The 21,343-nt window shown below is 36.9% G+C and overlaps 1 long non-coding RNA gene across 1 annotated transcript; it reads right to left on the reverse strand.

Annotated features, from left to right (window-relative positions):
• Positions 1–5,678: 5,678 nt before the first annotated feature.
• Positions 5,679–9,668, reverse strand: LOC123627056. Its single transcript, XR_006731111.1, has 3 exons — positions 9,638–9,668; positions 6,326–6,379; positions 5,679–5,694 (listed from the first exon to the last, which is right to left on the reverse strand). It is a non-coding gene; the product is annotated as an uncharacterized LOC123627056 (long non-coding RNA).
• Between the last annotated feature and the right edge of the window lie 11,675 nt (positions 9,669–21,343).

Consider the following 21,343-nt stretch of genomic DNA (forward strand, 5'->3'; position numbering starts at 1 on the left):
CTGTTTTCCCTTCATGTGGAAAAAGGATACTGAAAAAAAAAATAGCCTGATAGAAGAGATGAGTGTAATATCTCTTAACCTTTATTTACTTTTATAAAATAATTTCAATACCTAATTGACAAATCTGCCTTTACACACATGTTAATTTCCTACAGGCATATTCAGGAGGATGAGTTTCATGTTTGCTGAATTTTAATGTGAATAGAACTTTTATGCTAAGAGGAGAAAAATGATATTCAGTGATATGATAGAACTGGCTTATGCCAACTTATGAGAGTTGATTGTTAAATTTTCAGAAATTTTGCAAGCCAGTTGTTAAATACAGCCATTATTCAAAATTAAACAAAAATTAAAATATAACTAATTATATTAAAAATAAAGATATCAACTGCTCAAACTCATCACTTCCTAATTATTTTACTACTTTACTATTTTATTAATACTATATTATTTTACTACTTTACTATTATCTACCTCTTGAGGTTATTAGCATCTATTTTCTCAGCTCCATACTGGTGAGGTACTGCATGCTGGTAGCTTGAAATTTACCATGGGGGACGTATTTACACCACAGAAACAAGCACACACTGCAAAGAAGGGCTTCCCACTCTTCCCCAGAGGGCTGGGTTTTATACATTTACAGCACACCTCTGGTGGTAGTGCCTTAGGAATGATAATAAACTCACAGAGGACAATAACTCAGTTGCTTCATCAACTATAATATTTCTCCTCAATTCTTACAGCTACCTGGGGTTAGACATTTTGAAACATGGGAGGACCATGCTAAAGCAAGACACAGACCGCTTACCCAGCAGAAAAAGGTAGATTCTTAGACCCAGAGGATCTTGCACGCCATTATAACCCAGCTTCTTACCCGCTGCAGGAACCATGAGGCTACACGCGGCCCTGAGAAAGAGAAGCAAACAGCTTTGCTTTTAACTGGAACAGAGATCCCAGTCATTTATGTGCCAGGGACAAACCTTACTCATGCAGGATTGTTCCTTCTATGTGCCCTGACTGCCTCTTCGCTTTCCAGCACCCCCAGAAAGATCACAGAGTGTCTGTGCTTTGCCATAGAAGGCCAAGAGGTGGTGTAGTTTAATCTAAGAATGAGAGGAGGCGTGAGTAGACATGTGTTTGAAGAGGTTAACGGGCTGATCACGTTAGACCTTGTTAGTTAGCCCTGTTACAGGTTTACTCTCTCAAAGAGCAAATGAGGCCATTGAAGGATTTAAAGAGAGAAGTCATAGGATTAAGAAAGATTTCAGCTGCAAAGTATTGGAATGGGCTAAACTTGGAGACAGTGTAACCAGTTGGCACTGATTGTAATGAACAATATTACGGAAGTTATGGGATATTTATACCATTGTAGGAGGTATTTATACCTTTGCAGTGGGAGTAGGTAAATTGGGCAGAAAGAATCCTTTTATATAGGCTATTGAAAAGTCATTTGAGTATCTGGGATTGTAATCGGCTCATCTTGGATGCTGGCATCACACCTGGCTCTCTAGAATCCTCCCTCCCTTATAATTACACTGGACCCATTGTGTGCAAGATACCCTGGGTAGAGTCAACTCTTAGTGTTCTAAAGGAATTTATATTATTAAAGATATACCCATTTTATTTTTGCAAAGTGCCTCTCTTCTAAGGAACAAAAAGTACTTTCTAATATTGGTTTCTATGCCTACGAGTTCCCTGTGAAGCTGGGACAAACAACAACCACAGACTATTGGCTCATTAGCAGGATTGAGCATTCGCAGACTAATTGATAAACTATCCAGAGAGGGAGCAGTCTCTTTTGGGGATTTTCCATGACTTCAACATTGATAAACCAAATGCATCCTCCAGGCCACCTTGAAAGATTAAGATTTATGTTTTAGACCTCTAAGGATCCATAAATCAAGAGGACCAGTGAACAAACTATGATTTAGCTTCTTTGTAAAAAAGTATTTATGTATTTTCAGCTTGAGAATAATCACTATGGTATCAGTATACTTTGTATATACGTTTTCCCTAGATATTTTAGTTTTGAAGAGCTTGATCCCAATTTTCATGCATTCACATTAATCATAATCATAGTCATTCATCAAATAACAACTGGGATAGTTCTGAGAAATGTGTTGTTAGGAGATTTCGTCATGCAAACATCATAGAGTACTTAGAACAAACCTGGACAGTATAACCTCCTACACACTTAGGCTATATAGTATAGCTTATTGCTCCTAGGCTACAAACCGGTACAGCATGTTATGGTACTGAATACAGTAGGCAAGTGTAACATGATGGTAAGTAGTTGTATAACTAAACATATATAAACATAGAAAAGGTACAGTAAAATGTTATTATAATCTTACGGGACCACAGTCATATATATGGTCCCTTGTTGACCAAAACATTATAATGTGGCACATGACTGTACCACATCTAAAAAAATGCAAATCAATAGAATCTCTTTTGTTTTTGTTAAAACTGTGTCTTTGTTGGTCCTACCTTCTTCTCTAGAAGAGCTATACCTAAATATTTCAATCTTTATGTATTCACAGATAAGTGATTCTGTCTGTTTTGAGAACATTCAAATATCTACACAGTTTAAATATCTGTAGGATTCATAAGGAAACATAAAACAATACAATCTTTCATATACAAACACACAGATACATACAAATAGATAGACCATTCTAGAAAATGAATAACTTTGGTGAAATATTTACAATTCTGTCCCCCAAAAGATTAGAGGTTATTTGAAATCTAGAATTCATATCAAACTGTGAAGTTAAACTCTAGGTAAACTTTTTTGATGGAGGGAATTTAACATGCCAGAAAGGATACCTTTCAAATTCAAAGGCAGCCATAAGGTTATGAACCAATGACAATTGGGGTGATGATCAAATGGCTGAGATTCATTGCAATATAATCCAGGTAGTAAGCCTGGGGAGAGATGGGAGGTACATATTTATAGAGAAAGTGCCCAAATGTTAGAATAACTCAAGAAGCTAAAAGAAGAGCCCCACACACACTGGAGAAGTACCCTTAGGAAAGTAAATCTGCTACTTACCATTAATACTGCATGTAAGACCTATAATTTAAATGCTTTTATGACATTGAATGCTAAACAACTCCTTGCAGGTGAAGTGCTGCACCCAGGTTTCAGTTCTGTAGTTCCATCCATTCATCTGTTCAGTAGAGCATCTTCAAGTGCTGTGCCCCATACTAATGCCAGAGATATAGAGATGAAACATACTCAAGGGCTGTGGGGCTGAAATTGGAATAAGAAAAGAAAAAAAAAATAGTGTGTTTGAGCAGGGCTCCATGAAATGCTAAGGGTTGGGATATAGTATAGAAACAGTAATAAAAGTAGCTAGTATTTAGTGTATGCTTACATGCTGGCACTGTTCTGAACCTTTTGTATGTATTAACGCATTAAATCTGCACAACCTAAGAGGTAGGTATAATTATTACCCCCATTTTATGGAGGAGGAAACAGAAGTACTCAGTTTATGTTGATAGTCTAAGGTCACACTACATTTCTCATCAGAAGTTCAGGCTGCCCCATGCACAATAAGACCAATGTCTGATCACCTCCAAGGAAGTAATAGAGATCATGATCATCATCATCATCATCATTTCCATTCGGGACTTGACATGTGCCAGGCATTGTTGTCAGTGATATATACTTATCGAATCCCCTCACAACAGAGCTTGCTGCTTGCTCTTTTTTTTTTTTTTTTTTTGAGGTAGACTTTCTTACTTAATTAATAGAATCTATTTTCTCAAGAAGTTTTAGATTTATAGAAAAATTATGTGGAAAGTACAGACAGTTCCCACATAACATCCTTTTCCTCAGCTCCCCCACCACACACACAGTTTTCCCAATTATTAATTGTGCATTCGTGTTATACTTTTGTTACAATTGATGAACAAATATTGACATATCACTATTAACTAAAGTCCATACTTTTCATTAGGGTTGACTCTTTTGAGTTGTATAGTTCTATGGGTTTTGACAAGGGTGTAGTAACACATATCCACCATTACAGTAGCATACAGAACAGTTTTACTGACCCTAAAATCTGCTATACCCCACCAGTCTATCCCTCCCCACTTCCCTTTAGTGCCAATGGCTTGGTGTTGACTGATATTTTTATTTTCTTCATAGTTTTCTTTTTCCATAATGTCATGTGGTTGAAATCATATGGTATGTAGCTTTGTCATAATGGCTTCTTTCACGTAGCAATATACATTTAAGATTCCTCCTTGTCTTTTCATGGCTTGATAACTCATTTGTTTTCATTGCTGAATGATAATCCATTGTATGGATGTACCAGTTTGTTTATCCATTCACCTATTGACATCTTGATTGTTCCCAGCTCTTGGCATTTATGAATAAAACAGCTATAAACATTTGTATGCAAGTTTTTGTGTGGACACAAATTCTCAACTCATTTGTATAAATACCAGGGAGAATGATTGCTAAATCATATGGTAACAGTATGTTTAACTTTGTAAGAAACTGCCAAACTGTCCTCCAAAGTGGCCGAAACATTTTGCATTCTCACCAGCAATGAATGAGTTACTATTGCTCCTCATCTTCCCAGTTTTTAGTGTTGTCATTATTTTGGATTTTCGCTATTCTAATAGGTATGTAAGGGTGTCTCGTTGTTTAAGTTTGCAATTCCCTAAAGACATAGGACATTGAGCATAGGACATAGGACATTTATATATGTATCATCTGTCCAGATCTTCTGCCCATTTTTAATTGGGTAACAACCCCATTTTCAGATGAGATGACTGAGACACAGAGGAACTCAACAACTTACCTAAGGTTACACAACTGAGCCCAGGCATGAGGGCTCAAAGTCTATACTTCTAATCGCTATCTATATTGCCTTTGGGATATAGGTTTTAGAGTTAAAAAGCCATGGGACTCTACAGTTTTGCTGGTGTCTAACCTTTGGTAATTTATTTAATCTTTCTGAGCCTGTTTCCTTTTCCGTAATGTGAGGATAACAGGTCTCACTGTTGTCATGAGGATTAAAGGAGACAGAGTAGAGAACGTGCTGAATTTGTTCTCAGCACACAGTAGCTGCCAATAAATGGCAGCTATTATTAGTCCAATGCCACATGAAAGAGAGGCCTATGGTCGCCATAAGAATTAGCTCCTGCCTGGAAACTAAAATAGACTAGTCTGGGGCTTTAAATTCTATAGAAACTCAGACATTCCTTGGTGAGGTTTTCATGATCAGATGTCAGCTGACACTTCAATTCCTTCTACCTAGTGCATATGAATGATAAAGGGGGTTCTAGTTCTTTAAAGAAGAATGGAATTTTACTGTATTCAATATCCCTTTCCTATTCATCTTATCCTCCTGCTATCCCTGGAAAAAAAGAAAAGTCACAATTCTATTAACCTTGAAGCTAACGAAGCATGGCTACAACCAGATGTGCCCTGCTTGCCTCCACTGAAACTGGAATGGTGGCAGAAAAGAAAAACATCCAGGCAATTGCACCTGATCTGAATGAATGACTCTCAGAGGATCCAGGGCTCCTTTGAAACCACAGGAGTTCTGTGTTGAGAGTGTCTTTAAGACTATATTCTTCAGGCCGGGCGCGGCGGCTCACGCCTGTAATCCTAGCCCTCTGGGAGGTCGAGGCGGGTGGATCGCTCAAGGTCAGGAGTTCAAGACCCAGTTTCTACTAAAAAAAAAAAAAAAAAAAGAAAGAAATTATCTGGCCAACTAAGATATATATAGAAAAAATTAGCCGGGCATGGTGGCACATGCCTGTAGTCCCAGTTACTCGGGAGGCTGAGGCAGAAGGATCTCTTGAGCCCAGGAGTTTGAGGTTGCTGTGAGCTAGGCTGACGCCACAACACTCACTCTAGCCCGGGCAACACAGCGAGACTCTGTCTCAAAAAAAAAGACTATTCTTCAGAGAGAGAGAGAGAACGCACATGTGTGCACGGGGGTTAGGGGCGTTATGGGAAAATAGAGCATTATGGATGTAAGAACTTTATCAATAAAAGTAGAGACAAACTGAATGAGCAGTTTCTGAAATTGTCTTCTGATGAAAGTGATCAAAAGCAAAGAGTACAAGTTCAAAGAGGAAAAAAATCCCTAAAGAAACCTGACCTTCAGACCTCCCACTTTATTCTGATGCTGTGGCATCTTTAGAATATCTTATCTTACTTTCTTTAAATAATGACTTTTAACTAATTTGGGCAATGTTTTTTTTCCATGAGAGTTAACAAAGTTGAATAATTTACCTAAATATTTGAGATCAAAATCTAAGTGCCTCCCCCTTGGTGATTCAAGTTTCCAGAACTTACCTGTCTTCTTCTGGCAGTAGTTAGTGAGAAAGCTGCATCCAGTCTGGTGGTCTTCTGGAGAGATAATAGTCAATATTTTACAGATGAAGAAAACTGCCCAAACCCATACAAGCTATTGTGAACTACTTTCTTGAAGAGCCACTGTTAAACCCAGCTGTAACTAACTCTGAAGTTCGTAGTCTATCCACAGATGTATATATTTAGGCATAAGTGCTGGACCCGATAAAGGAAATACAGGCTTTCATTGTATATTCTCAGAAGTCCACAAGCAAACAACTTTAAAAGAGACAACAACATTAAAAGTGGCAATCTATAAATACAAGGGAAATTCAATTCCTTAAATCAAGTCAAAATTTATTTACTGTCATCTGCTCTTCACAGTGACACAGCAATAAAAGGCATAAATAAATGAGTCACAGACCATAAAAGAGTTGTCCAAATGAATCCCATAAACAGATGAAACAAATAAGAACTGAAATCTAAGTACTGATTGATACCAATAAGTGAAGCTTAGAATTTTCCACAGGATCCTAAGAAAATTTCGTAAGCCTTCCTGGGTCAGTGTTCAATGTGCTCTATAATCCTTGACTTTGGGAGCCTTAGCATTGAATGGTTATTGAAGATACAAAACATCAAATAAAAATGCAATGGTATTTCTGTTTCAAGTGCATGGAAGATTCTTTGTTGACTTCAAAATGAAACAAAGTGAACAGACTCTGTGGGACACAGAGGGAGGCAGACTTTGGTCAATAGTCCCAGTTTGATTAGTTCTAAGGGGAGGGAGAGAAGAGGTAAATATCCCAAAGACAGAGTCAGGCAAAAGAAAACAATGAACCATTTGCCAGAAAATAAAAGACACATTCCAGGTACACTGGCCAAGGGCTCCCAGCTCTGCAAGTGCGGTCCTAGGGTCGGGATGAGATAGCTGGTGGGGTCAGGGCATGCTGGGCTTTGACACTCTGCTATTAAGGAGAGTCCAAAGGGACACAGACTAGAGGGTGGTGCAGGTGACTTCCACAGTAGGGAAAGTTTCTTTCGACTCCTGGTAGGGTGACAAACTGTCATTATGATTATTTGCAAATGCAAATTATACTGTTGATGAATGTGTTAATACCAACAATAACAACAAAAATCATAGTGAACACTTTGATATAGCACTTGTTCTGTATCAGGCAGTGTTCTAAGCACTTTACATATATTGACTTATTTAAGTTCACCCTGTGAGTGCCTATGAGGTAGGCACTGTTAACCTTATTTTACATATGAAGAAACTGAGGCACAGGGAGATTAAGAGACTTGTCCAGGTCTCACGGAAATGACAAAGCCAGAGGAATCAATCAATCAATTAACAATGCAGTCATTTGGGAGGCTCTGCCTTAGCAGGCAGAAACACATGCTATTTTCTGCTCTAATAATGTAGAAATATACTCCACTCTCAGCAGTGTACTTCAGACCTCAGTAGTGAGTATTCCTGAGTATTCATACAGGATATAGACTTCTCCCCCTTGCTGAAAGGCATTTTGTGCTTATTTATCATTTGCAAGGCACACAATTTCTCACATTTTATCTGCAATTCTTTTCTTATTATATGTATTTACGGGGTCCAACATGATGTTTTGATATATGTATACATTGTGGAATGATTAAAAAAAATTCAAGGTAATTCACAGATCCATCAACTCACATACCTATCATTTTTTATGGTGAGATGAGATCACTTAAAATTTACTCTCTTAGCAATTTTCAATTACTATTAACTATAGTAACCACGCTGTACAATAGATCTCCAGAGCTTATTCCTCCTAACTGAAACTTGGTTTCCTTCGAACACCTGCCATTTCATTAGAAGGTCCTGGGTTGTCCTACTTAAACTGCTCTTGGAAGTGGATTTAGGTTACTTGGCTAATACTGATTTGTTTGGTACCAATGTTACCAAAAGAAAAATAACCGGATTTCTTATTTCCTATTCATTTTCAGATATCAGTTTAATAAAGAATTATTTTTAGCTTTTTATATTTAATAAAAATTTTTCATTTGGAACCATCTCAAATTTAAAGAAAAGTTGTGAGTAGAGTTTCCTCCTGAACCATCTGAGAGTAAGTTGCCAACCTGAGGCCCTATCTCCCCCCATGTATTTCCTTCAAACATGAACATACTCTCATAGATCCACAAAACAATCACCAAAATCAGAAAATTAACTCTGATATTACATACAATTTTGTCCTCAGACCCCACTTGTCCTACTAATGTCCTTTATAGGTCCAGTTCAGAATCACATATTGCATTTAGCTGTCCTAGCTCTAGTCTTCTTCAGCCCAGAACAGATCCTCAATCTTTCAGTGACTTTCATGGCCTTGACACATTTGAAAATTATAGGCCAGTTATTTTATAGAATGTATCATAATGGGGAGTTGTCTTACATTTTCTTATGATTAAATTCAGGTTGTGCATCTTTGGCAGAAATATTACAGAAACAAAGCTACGTTCTTCTCACTGCAGGCTATCAGATGGTACATTTTGATTGGTTCCTCTACTGATAATATCAGCTTTAATCATTTGATTAAGCTGGTATCTGCCAGGCCGCTCCACTATAGACTTACTCTTCTTCTCTTTGTAACTAATAAATATTTTGTGTTGACACAGTTTGAAACAAGGTATATAACCCATTCTTCCTACGATCCTATAATTCCTAGGGCACTCTCTTGCTTTCGCACTCAACAAGATGCTCTAAAAGTTTTAGGCCAGTCATATCTCTGGAAACCCCTGGTTCTTTTTAGTAGAAAATGACATCTAAAACCCTGAGTGAAAGGTACACTCATTTGTTATTGGGAAGTTGTTACTGCAAGGCCATCTCTCTCTCTCCCTCTCCCCCCCCCTCTCTCTCTCCCCCCATCTATATTTAGTTCTATATTTATTTATCTTTTTGAATTAATTTATTATATTTACTGAAAGTCATGAGTTCACATAGATACAACCAATTCCAACCTAATACCATAGTGTTCATTTTCATTTTCTCCCTTCCCATTAGACAGTGAAACCCTTGGCTTCCCTTTTTCTTGATATCTTTACTTTTTTACCAATCCCCCTGTTTGTAATCAGTCTCCCATTATTGCTGCCATGTCTCCCCTGTCTAGAGGCCTTCTCTCTCCTGCCAGGCTCTGAAACCTCATGCCAGGCTGCCCCTACACCTGGTGCCCTTTCTACCCCACTTGAGCTCTGGCAATCCCGGCGGGGGTGCCCCTCTGATGAATGCCCTCCTGACCCAGTCAGGCTCTGACCCCCACACATGGATGGCCACTTGGGCTGATTCACCACATTGGGTTGACTCTTGCAAGGATGCTCCTCACAAAGCGCGTGGGATCTTGCTCCCCCTCCAGGCCATCCTCCATGTGATGTGACGCCCACCTGGCTCTGTTTTACCTCCTGACTTTACCACTGAACTTTTCAGAAAGGGGAAGGGAAAGAGAAGGGCAAAGGAAGCCAACTGATACATTTGCAAATGCCATTTAAAAACATGGAAATTGTTCAGAAGAAAAAGAAATCACCAGAAACTTCTGTTTCAAACAGCTAGAAAAAGATTTTCAGTAAATCAAAGCACTATTTGTTTTTAAAAATAAAAACAGTTCTAACCATGAACAAAATGTTTATTTCCCACGAAGACCCTATATCAACCAATAAACAAAAATGCATTAATCACACACTTCTTTGTGGAACTTCCCCTAACATTTACATGGCCCAGAGCAAGAATACAAACGGAGACCCACCAATAAAGAAAATACTTAAAAGTTATAAACAACATTAGTAAACTTTCAAATAAAATATATTCTAACCTCTTACCTTGACAAATTACCTTTTATAACAATAACATTTAAGAATGTGTAAAATTATGTTTTTTATATGATCACAAGTCAGCTAAATATCAAAAACAATTGAATTTAATTACAACTGCACATGGCTGGCTGTTCTGTTGATGAACCAGTGAAAACTGGATGAGTAACAAAAGAGAGGCATACATAATTCATTAATTACACTTATTCCATAAGATTTACTTCTCTTGCTTTCATTTTACCAAAATCATGTAGTATGTGGTCATAATTAAGATTTTCACATAATTTGCTTCTACTGTAAGTAATTCCAAATTAGATGATTTTTCTTGAGCCACAAAAGTCCCTATGTACATTTTTTTTCTATTTTTACTAATTTCAATTTGGAGAAATTTCACTAAAACAACAGCAACTGAAATAAAATCCCTGAAGCAATAGTTAGATTCAGAAACAAATCATGGATTTTTACGCATCATGCCCATGCATTGTAACAAAGCTGCATAGGATAAATCATTATAATTGCTAAAATATTACAGAATATTTTCATTTCATTATGTAAATCATTATCATATAGTAATTTTTGCCATCTTTTAAATCAATGTCTATATCCAAGATTTTATGTGAAGAATCAGGATCATGCTTTACGTGTTATGTCTAAACCTACATATAGATAAGTTTAAGAGTCATATGAATCATTTAATACTGCAAAATGTTTCCCAGATGCCATGTGCAATTGTTGAGAGTAAGCAAGAAAATGGACGCTGGACAGTATTAAGATACAATTCATTATGCAAAAATGTATCATCTTGATATTATCTGAGAAGAAAGAATTGACAAGTTAATTAATTTGTTTTTTTCTCTTACCTAAGCACTTATTGCTCAAATCTTTCCCTCAGAAATAATGTTGTTTTTGCACCTTCACAGCACTCAGACACAGTCACCTTTTATTTTTTGAACATCGGGCAAGAGACGAAGAGGTGAATGCTGTTAGTCTTCAGAGGGGCTGTTTAGGATTCCAGATCATGTGCCACAGCTGAGACCATACCACAAGTGCCACCCTGCCCATGGGTTCCTTAATAAATTTATATTTTGGGGTTTGTGATCAATGGAGCCCTCCCAGGCATAAGGCGCAAGGCAAAGACCCCATTGGCGGGGCTTAAGGACAGTAAGGCTATACTGCTTCCACCCCATTAGGTGCTGTGAGAGAGAAAAGATGAAGGGGTAAGACACAGCATGTTTCTTCATGCGACTTTGAACTCTAAACAGGGAGGGGGGAGAGTACTGGAATCATAAAGGAAGCAAACACAGTGAGACAGAAAGCTGCCCAAATGTCCAGAGATAGGAGACCCTCAATACCTACCCATGATATCCCCAAGAGTCCAGACTGCCCCAAGGGGCAGGGATAGTTACAACAGCGTTGGAGCCCCGCAAAGCACCTGGTGTAAAATCAGTGCGCAATAAGTGCTGAGGATGAGAGAAAGCAGCATGTGGCCCCTCAAGTGATGAACTCAAACCTCTGATGCCTTCACCTAAGTGCTGGCCCCATTTACCTTCCACTTGTTTCTCTCGCCTGCCTGCCCACAGGTTTGTCCCTCTCACCCCTTCTTGTCCTTCATAGGCACAGTCTGAGAAGTGAACCTTATCCACTCTCTTAGGTTCAAGACATCAATGCACATTTGATATTTTCCCTCCCATTTGAATTTCTTTTAATTAGCATTAATATTTCCCATGAGAATGTTGTACATACTCATATACACATTTAACTGACATTAGGGATTTTTTTTCCTATGCATCGTATGTGATATCATTTCCGTTTAATAAGTTTCTGACAAAGAAGTGGGTCACAGTCATCTCTTTCCCAACAGAGCAACATTTTTGAGGTGATTTTTCTGGGCGCATTAAAAACAGGAAGTCAATCAATCATGCTCAGTAATGAAGAGAAAAGAAACAGTGTGAAATGAACCCAAAATGTTATTCATCTGTTTTGGAACAGAGAGCGGTGCTGTATATGCACAAACATTCCCAGGCATGCTCTAATTCACCCTCTTAAATGCCTGGTATTTTATCCTGTCTTGGTGTAGCTCTGCTAGCTTTAATTATGATCAAATGCTGACAGTCAAGATATAATCCAGATAGCTGTCAAGCACCCACAAAGTTCACGGTACCACATGAGGTCCTCGGAACACGGTGTACAGAAGAGCCAGTCCTCTTTTTGTGAAGTTCATAATCTAAGAGGAAAGGAAGTAGGAACATACAATTACAGTAACTACAAAATGAATAGGTCAAAGACTGCATTTGCAAATTAGAGAACGGGTTGAATAAATTCAAGTCCTACCTAAACACTGGTTTGCACAAAAGCACACAGAAAAGGAAAGAAAGAAGCCAATTGAGAGCATAATACATTCAATTTAACTTTTTGATTGAGGTAAAATTTACTCACAGTGAAATGCACAGATCTTAAGTGTACAATCCAATGTGTTTTAACAAACATACATACACTGAACAATATATCAGTCATGATACAGAATATTTCCATCACTCCAGAAAATTCATCAACATCTGTAGGATCTACATAGTGATAACCCTCTTTCATTTCTGATTTTAGTAGTCTGTGTTTTCTCTCCATTTTTCTTGGTCAGTCAACTTTATTATTCCTTTCAAAGCACCAACTTTTAACGGTTACTCTCCATTGTTTGCACATTTTCTATTTTATTGATGTCTGCTCATTATTATTTTCTTTCTTGTCCTTTTTTGGCTTTAATTCACTCCTCTTTTTCTAGCTTCTTAAGTCAGAAAGTGAGACTTTCTGATTTGAGACCTTTCCTGTTTTCTAACATAAGCATTTTAAACAAATAAATTACCATATAAACATTTTCCCATAATATTTGATGTGTTATTTTTTAGTATCACTCAGTTTGAAATATTTTCTAATTTCCTTTATGATTTTTTTCTTTGACACATGAGTTACATAGAAGTGTGTTCTTTAATTATCTGGGAATGTTTTTAGGTATTTTATTTGTAATTGATTCCTAATTCAATTCTACTATATTGCAAGAATATACTTTGTAATATTTCAACCTTTTGAAATTTACTGAGAATTATTTTATGACCCAGCATGTGGTCTAACTTGTCAACTATTCCATATTCAGTTCAAAAGAATACATATTCCGTAGTTGTTGGATAAAATATTCTATAAATTTTAATTGGGTCAAATTGGTTTACCTATCCTTTATGCCCTTACTACTTTTTGTCTACTAGTTTTATCCACTGGTTATAGCAATTACAGAGAGAGAGGTGTTAAAAATTGTGGATTTGTATACTTCTCCTGTCAATTTTACCTCATATATTTTGAAGTCTTATTACTAGCTTTATAGACATTTAGGTTTTAATCTCTTCCTGCTGAATTAATTCTTTCATTATAATAAAATGTCCCTCTTTATCTCTGGTGATAGCCCTTGTCTTAAAGTCTACTTTGTTTGATTTTAGTGTAATCACACCTGCTTTCTTATGCTTACTGCTTCCTGTTATATCTTTTCCCATCCTTTTGCTTTGAACTTACCTGTGTGTTTATACTTTAAGTGCATTCTCTTGGGTCTTTTTTAAATCCAATCTGACAATCTTTGCCTTTTAATTGAAGTGTTTAATCCATTTACAGTGAATGCAATTATTGAGATTGAGTTTACAGCCTTGCTTTTATAATAGTTTGCTATAGTCCCATCTGTTATTGCCTCTCCTCAACCTGTTTCTTTTTCTTTTGGCTTAATTCAAATATTTTTAACATTACATTTGAATTCTTCTATTGGTTTTTTAAGATACACATCTTTGAATTATTTTTAGTGGTTGTTCTGGGGATTGTAATATGAACCTTGAACTTACTACAGTCTAATTAAGGTGAATATTGCACAAATGAAATGTAAGACAGTACAATTTCATTCCTATCCCTTTATATTTTGTCCCATTTTATGATAATACTTTATTGCTATATATGTTATAAATCTCACTATATAATGTTACTATTTTTCTTTAAATAATATTTTTAAGAAATTAATAAATCTAATGTGTATAATTGGAGTTCCAGAAAGACAGAAGAGAGTGAATGGGGCAAAAAATACGTTTGAAGAAACAATTGACAAAAACTTCACAGATTTTGTGAAAAATAAATACAGGTTGAGCATTCTAAATCCAAAAATCCAAAATCCAAAATGCTCTAAAATCCAAATCTTTTGAGTGTTGATATGATGCTCAAATGAAATGCGCACTAGAGCATTTTGGATTTCAGATTTTTGGATTTAGGATGCTCACCTGATAAGTATAATGCAAATATTCAAAAATCCAAAACACTATTATCCCAAGCATTTCTGATATGGATGCTCAACTTGTACTTATATATGTATTTATCTAAGTTTAGGATTCACTAAACGTACACATACACATATACACACCAAGTACATCAGAATCAAACAGCTAAAAAGCAAAAATAAACAAAATTCTTAAGGCAGCCTGAGAAAAAGAGACATATTACATACAGGGGAATAATGATAAGAAAGACAGCTAAATTCTCTTTAGAAACAGTGGAGGCCAGAAGACATTGAACACCTCTTAAAATACTAAAAAGAAATAAGAAAAGGTTACTAGCACAGAATTATAAATGAATCAAAAGTGCATTTAAAAGATAAGAGCAAAAGTCTGGTTTCCCATATTTATGGTATAAAGTATTCAAGCAAATCATTCCACAGGGAACAATTATGAAATCTGAACAAAGCATTTTTTGAAAGACAACTACTTAAAGGCATTCAAAAGTGACCAGAAGCAGGCAGAAACCAGAGGCAAGTTTACATTTGAAAATCCATGTCTGAAATGGTAAGAATTGTGAATTTTTGATGGTTTTGCCTTAGGATATTCCTCCAAACTCCTATCTGCAGATGCAGAAAACTAAAGCTTTGCCCACTCAATGTGACAGAGAACAGAGTTCCCTGAAAGAGCAGCTGGAAATTTATAACCCTAGAAGTGCAAGGGTGTCACAATATGAGTATAAATCTTACCATATTCCTGGTCAACCATTATGAATGCATCGGGGATACTGATGGGACAATAACAGTTTTAGTCCAAGCAAGTTAGCTGCCTATTAAAATAAAAGATAAACAATCATCAGAAGAACATAAGAGTATCCATTGTTACTATTATACAATGTATCACCTACAATATTCCATTTTCAATCAAAAATTTAAAAAAAGAAGAAGAATTAAAAAAAGAAGAACATAAGAGTATCCAGTGTTGGGGGTTAAGGCTGCAACACAAACATTCAGACCGTAACACTATCATTGGTCCTCTTAACACAATGAAAACAATCTGAATTGTTCTGTAACTTTTGATAGAGTTTTGGTTAAGCCCTTAGCATTAAAATAAAATTTTTAAAAATCCTTAGACTTCTCCAAAGGTAAAACAAACTTTGTTTGTTTGAGAAATAAGATGCACTTAAGGGCTTGAGTTTACAAAGAGTGATGGAAGAAATGATGCCATGTAACCCAGTGCTTTTAAACAGTTGTCAATGTTCCAGAATGGTTCTTCATTTTAACCTTTCCTTCCCTTCTGTTATCTCTTCCTGAGTCACTGTCTTGGGGCTCAAATAAGAACACAATTTAACATATTGTTAAAACAATCATAGGCGGAGAGTAACAAAACATTCTGCTTCCTCCCACCCTTTTTGAACCCTCAGGTGATAGCTGTATTATCATCTTTTTAACCCATAATCATCATCAACATGTCACTTCCCACTCTGTTCTTCCTTTAAATGAGAAGAAAAGACTCTTCTCTTAGCAAGGACCAAATGCTAGTACAAAATAGATTTATTTAACTGGACTCATCCTTTTATTTCCAAGACTGATTTAATTCTGGTAGTCTAAGCTGACACTAGAACAAAATTGAAACAGTCCAAATCTGAAAATAAATTGCAGCCACTTCCTGAACTTGAGTACTACATCTTAGCTGCACTGCAAATAAATGTAAAAGGTTTTAAAATCACTTTACCAGGTCAAATTGGAAGTGAATGTGCAGCTGTTTTTATAAAACTACTGAGTAGATTTGGACACAAAAATATTTACGTTGTTTACCTAAAGTGAAGTAATATTCATTTGGTTGAGTTTCTTCTCCTCAATAAGTGAAGGCAGTGTTTTTACCTTGGTTATTATACAGAATATCTCTAAAAGGATGGGAAGAATTTTGTTTCTGTTTTTTAAAGAAATTGCCACCTTTAACATCGTGACAAATGGCATGCTATGAGGGAAGAGTAATGGATGGAAAAATTGAGGGAGAGGACGGGCCATGTTGGAACTCCTTCCGTCTAGCCACAGTAGGATGGCATTCCCCCAGACCAGAGGCAGCATGTTTGAACAGAACCAGACTTTGGGCTGAGTTTGGTGACTTTTGTTTTCACTTTTAATTCTAATCACATTTTTATTTGTTCCACACTTTCTTCTTGCACCCCTAATTATTGGCATGAGGGACAAATTGGCCAGTCTTATGGCTAAAATCGAGACGCCTTGTATCTGACAGGACTTTGTGTTTATCTTTTACAGCCTAGAGTAAGAAACACCATCCAAGATCAGGCAAGTGAGATATTTAGGATGCAATGGGTGGTGATGGAATTTTCCAACCCTCGAAATGGGCAAGAGGACAAGAAACATGTATTCTTGTACTTTTAGGTTAGGTCCATTTATTTTTCTCAGCACATCCTACCCACGTGAAATATGAGGGGAAAATTACTTTACCTTGGATCTCTGTAAATTTCAAACTTCTTTGGCTATAATACCAAGAAATTTTGAAAACTGGTCCAGATTGTGAACTGTCTATCAATCTGATTTTGCTCTCCATGTTGAGACAAGTTTGACAAGCTTGTCAGGGGACTTATAGCCTGCTTGGATTGCCTCCCCTCTCTCTCTACAGAGTTCCCTTCCTGCGTATCCAAGGGTTCGAAACTTTTCCATCCCTCCTCACCCCACCAAATTTGGGACCTTAGTTGTTTCCCCTGTCTTCTTAGCCAGGGTATGGAGAATATCCTTATTATCGCTTCCTCTTGTCCCAAGGAGTTTGATCCTGTGCTTACCTGGAAGATAAAGCGGGCTCAGAGCCTGACTATTAAGTATAAAGCATAAAAGGAACCAAATAATTTTTTAAAAATTAAATTCAGGAGGTTATTCCATACCTGTATCTAGGGCATGCACCTCCAGATTCATTGAGCCAATATCTGTATATCTAAGAGAAAATTTGCATCTTTAGGTTAGGGAATAGTGCTTCTTGTTACACGGAGGTTTTTCAACGCTATTAGAAAATCTTCTGCATGGATGTCAGAATTTCTATGAACTGTTACATTTCACTTACAAAGTAAGTTCTCCCTAACAACTATACAGATAGGTTACCCCTAGAATCAGGTCCATATGTTTCATGGCTGCTGATAAAGTCTGAGTCTACACAGCTAAGCAACATGGAGGGCATGGCAATTGTTTGTTGTTTATCATGGTGATTTGGGGGCAATATAAACAGATAGTATGAATCTTTCAAGACAGGTAAAAGGCCCATAATAATCACAAATTTAATTCTTTTCATTTTGTGAGAAATCATCTGTTTATCTGTAGAGAAGAAGGGAAGCTGGAAAAAAGTCTACAAAGCTGTCTTTATCCAGTGGTTTCCAAGCCTGGGTAATCATAAAAATTATCTGTGAGTTTGTGAAAATGCTGATTTCTTTCTTTCTTTCTTTCTTTTTTTTGAAAATGCTGATTTCTAAGCCCCACCTCGCTTACTTGAATCAGCAGTATGGCTTTCATATCATTTTAAAAGCTCCCTGGCTGATCAGTAATCAACTAGGTTTTTGGAATCCACTATTTTCATTATTTTCTTACATAGAATAAAATAATTATTAAATGAAATTAGCATGATAATATGCCAGGTTATAACTGAGTTCTACATGACTCCGTGATTTTACACAGTGACCAAAATGATGTTGGCAATGTCAGAAATTGTTACTTAAGTTATTTATGGATTCATGGCTGTGTACAAAGCTAGCCTGACTCTGGAAGGTTTTCTCTGCTTAGACTGTCCTTCCCTCTCCCCACCATCCCCTTTATCTGAAAAATTTCTTTTTATTCTCCAATAAAATGTCATTATTGTCATTTATTAGTTCATATAAACAGTGTATGCATGACAAAAAAAGATTAAACAACACTTAAAGTAAAAGGAACAAAACGTATAAATGACTTCAAACTCTACCATGTTCAGATAACTCTCATTCATTTGGAGCCTTTCATAAAACTCTTTATGAGTACATAGAAATGCATGCCTCTAAATATATATTCATATAACTGTTGTAGATTAGATTATTACTCAGAAATATTAACTTCCTCCCCCACCCCCACATCCATGAGTAGAGTGTACTTCCCCACTCACTGACCTGGTCACTTGGCTTTGGCCAATGAACGAGGAGGAAGGACAATGTGCCAGTTTCAAGCCTAGGCCATAAATGCCTCTCATGTTTCAACTTGACCTCTTGAGCTTCTGCCATTCCATGAGAACAGCCTGCAAAGACAGCCTGCTGAGCCCAGGAAGAGGAGGAAAACCACATCCAGCAAAGCCTTCCCTGCCAGCTCAGCCAAGCCCAGATGTGGAAGCTAAATGAATGCATATTGCTCTATGGCACTGAGAGTTTATTACGTAATAGCTAAGCAATGAAAAAACTTTTTAAAAAATAATAAATTGCATTATATTACACATGCAGACATGGTTATGCTACATGAACACCATATTTTTGCAAGTTTTTGTTGTTGATTTTTGTTTATTTGCTAACTACATCTTTCCCACTCTCCTTATCATACACTCCCCTTCAATGCCCATGTAACCAATGTTACCAATCTAGATTGTATCCTTCTATACCTTTCTCCATATTCACATAATTACATACAAACATACAAATATATACATGAAGGAGGGTCATCCCTTGTTTCTCTTTAAAAAATGGAATAATATTACAACTATGATATGTCACAAAGGAGAAATGCAGTCAGATACACATAGACATATGTGTACATATGCATGTATCTATATATGATACATATACATGCATGTATATTTACATATATGTAAATACACATACATGCATGTGACTGAGGGATATAAATCTCTCTAAGGGTCAGAAAAGGCTTTCCTGAGGAAGTGATATTTGAGCTAAGCCATAAGGATGGTGTTAAGGGCTGAATTGTGTCACCCCCAAAATTTAGTTGAGATTTTAACTCCCGTTAGCTCTAAATCTGACTGTTTTTAGAAACAAGGTCTTTAAAGAAGTATTTAACCTAAAATGAGGTCATTAAGGTGGGCCCAAATCCCACGACTGGTGTCCTTAGAAAAAGAGAAAATTTGAACACAGAAGAGAGATGTGAAGACACAGGGAGAAGACAGTCAACTACAGGCCAAAGAGAGAGACCTTAGCAGAAACCAACCTTTCGACATCTTGATTTCAGACTCCCAGCTTCTAGAACTGTGAGAAAATAAATTTCTGTTGGTTAAGCCACCTAGTCTGTGGTACTTTGTTACAGCAGCCTAACAAACTAATAGAGATCGAGAGGTGCTTTCCATTACAGGAAGCTAGGGAAAGGGTACTTACACATTGCTGGTGGAAATGTGAATTTTAACAGCCTTTTTGCAGAGCAATTTGGCGATAGCTATTACAAATTTGTTTCCAATTCTTTTGCCACTACGATGCAATTAAAAAAACACTTATACATCTATCCTCACTTACTGAATGGGCTTTTAGTTCTATGGACAGATTCCCGAGAGAGGAATTGCTGGCATGAGATCATTTTTAGAAAACGCTTTTCTTGTGAGTTCCCCAGAGTCATATTGTTCCTATGATTACACTATAAAATTGCTGATCTCAGGATATTTCATTTCCTAAAACTCAAACAGTATATTAAGTATGAAAATAAGTTAGGAAAATCACTCTCAACAAAATAAAAGGTAGTAAAATTGTATGACTATGCAGATTGTATTAGTTTTCTATTGCTGCATAAAAAAATCACACAAATTTAGGGGCTTAAAACAATGCACACTTATTATTTCACCGTTTCTGTGGGTCTGGAGTTTAGGAAGGGCTTAGCTGGGTCTTCTGCAAAGTTGCAATCACGGTGTCAGCTGAGCTGTGTTCTCATCTGGAGGCTCAACTGAGGAAAAATCTGCTTCCAGCTTCATTCAGGTGGTTGGCAGAATTCATTTCTTTGGGGTTGTAAGAGGCTCCAGCTTCTTGCTGGCTGGAGGCAAGAGGTGACCTGTAGTTCCTTGTCAGGTAGGTCTCCCCAACATTGCTATTTACTTCACCAAGCCAGCAAGGGGAGTCTGTAAAGTGAGTCTATTATAATAGCAAGACAGTCTTACATAACAATATAATCACAGGCATGACATTCCATTGCTTTTCTCATATTCTATTGGTTAAAAGTAAGTCCTAAATCCCATCTATTCTCAAGGGAAGGGAATTACCCAAAGGCACGAACACTAGAAGGCAGGGATCATGGGGACCACCTTCGAATCTGTCTGACACACAGATTTGAAAACATCTCTTGTCTGTAAATTAAAATATATACTTATTTTTCTTGGCATTCCACTAATCAAATGTATCAATGTGCCTCACTTCTCAAAACAAGTCAGTAAAGATACCTTCTGTTACTTTCACTTACAGTGTTTCTTTCACTTACATTGTTACAATTAAATTGACATCAATAAATGTTTGTTGAATACCTTCTAAGTAGCAGTCTTTTCAGAGGTTGTGGAAGGCTTACCTACTTCCATTTTTTGAGGCTGCTCATTGAAGGTGAAGGATGGGCAGTATGCAGTTAGCTGACTTTACCCAGTGAGTGACTGTTTTTTCCCACTAGTTCTTTACCACTTGGGAACTGGTGGCAGAAGCTGCTAAGAATGAATGAAAAATACATTTAGGCCTGTTCTTATTCATATCATAGTCTTTTTTTTTTAAATGACCATCTTAAATATGCCATAATGCTTTGCCCTTCTGCCATTTCCCCAACAACATTGTCTGGACTCTCTCCTCTGGTGCTTAGACTCCAGGAACCTCAACTCTGGGACATCTGTGAGCCTGATAAAAAGCCTAAGGTAAATGCAGGAAGAGCCTGGAGCTAGTTTAAAATAGATGCCATAC

This window comes from Lemur catta, chromosome 23 (assembly GCF_020740605.2).
Source record: "Lemur catta isolate mLemCat1 chromosome 23, mLemCat1.pri, whole genome shotgun sequence".
Taxonomy (NCBI): domain Eukaryota; kingdom Metazoa; phylum Chordata; class Mammalia; order Primates; family Lemuridae; genus Lemur; species Lemur catta.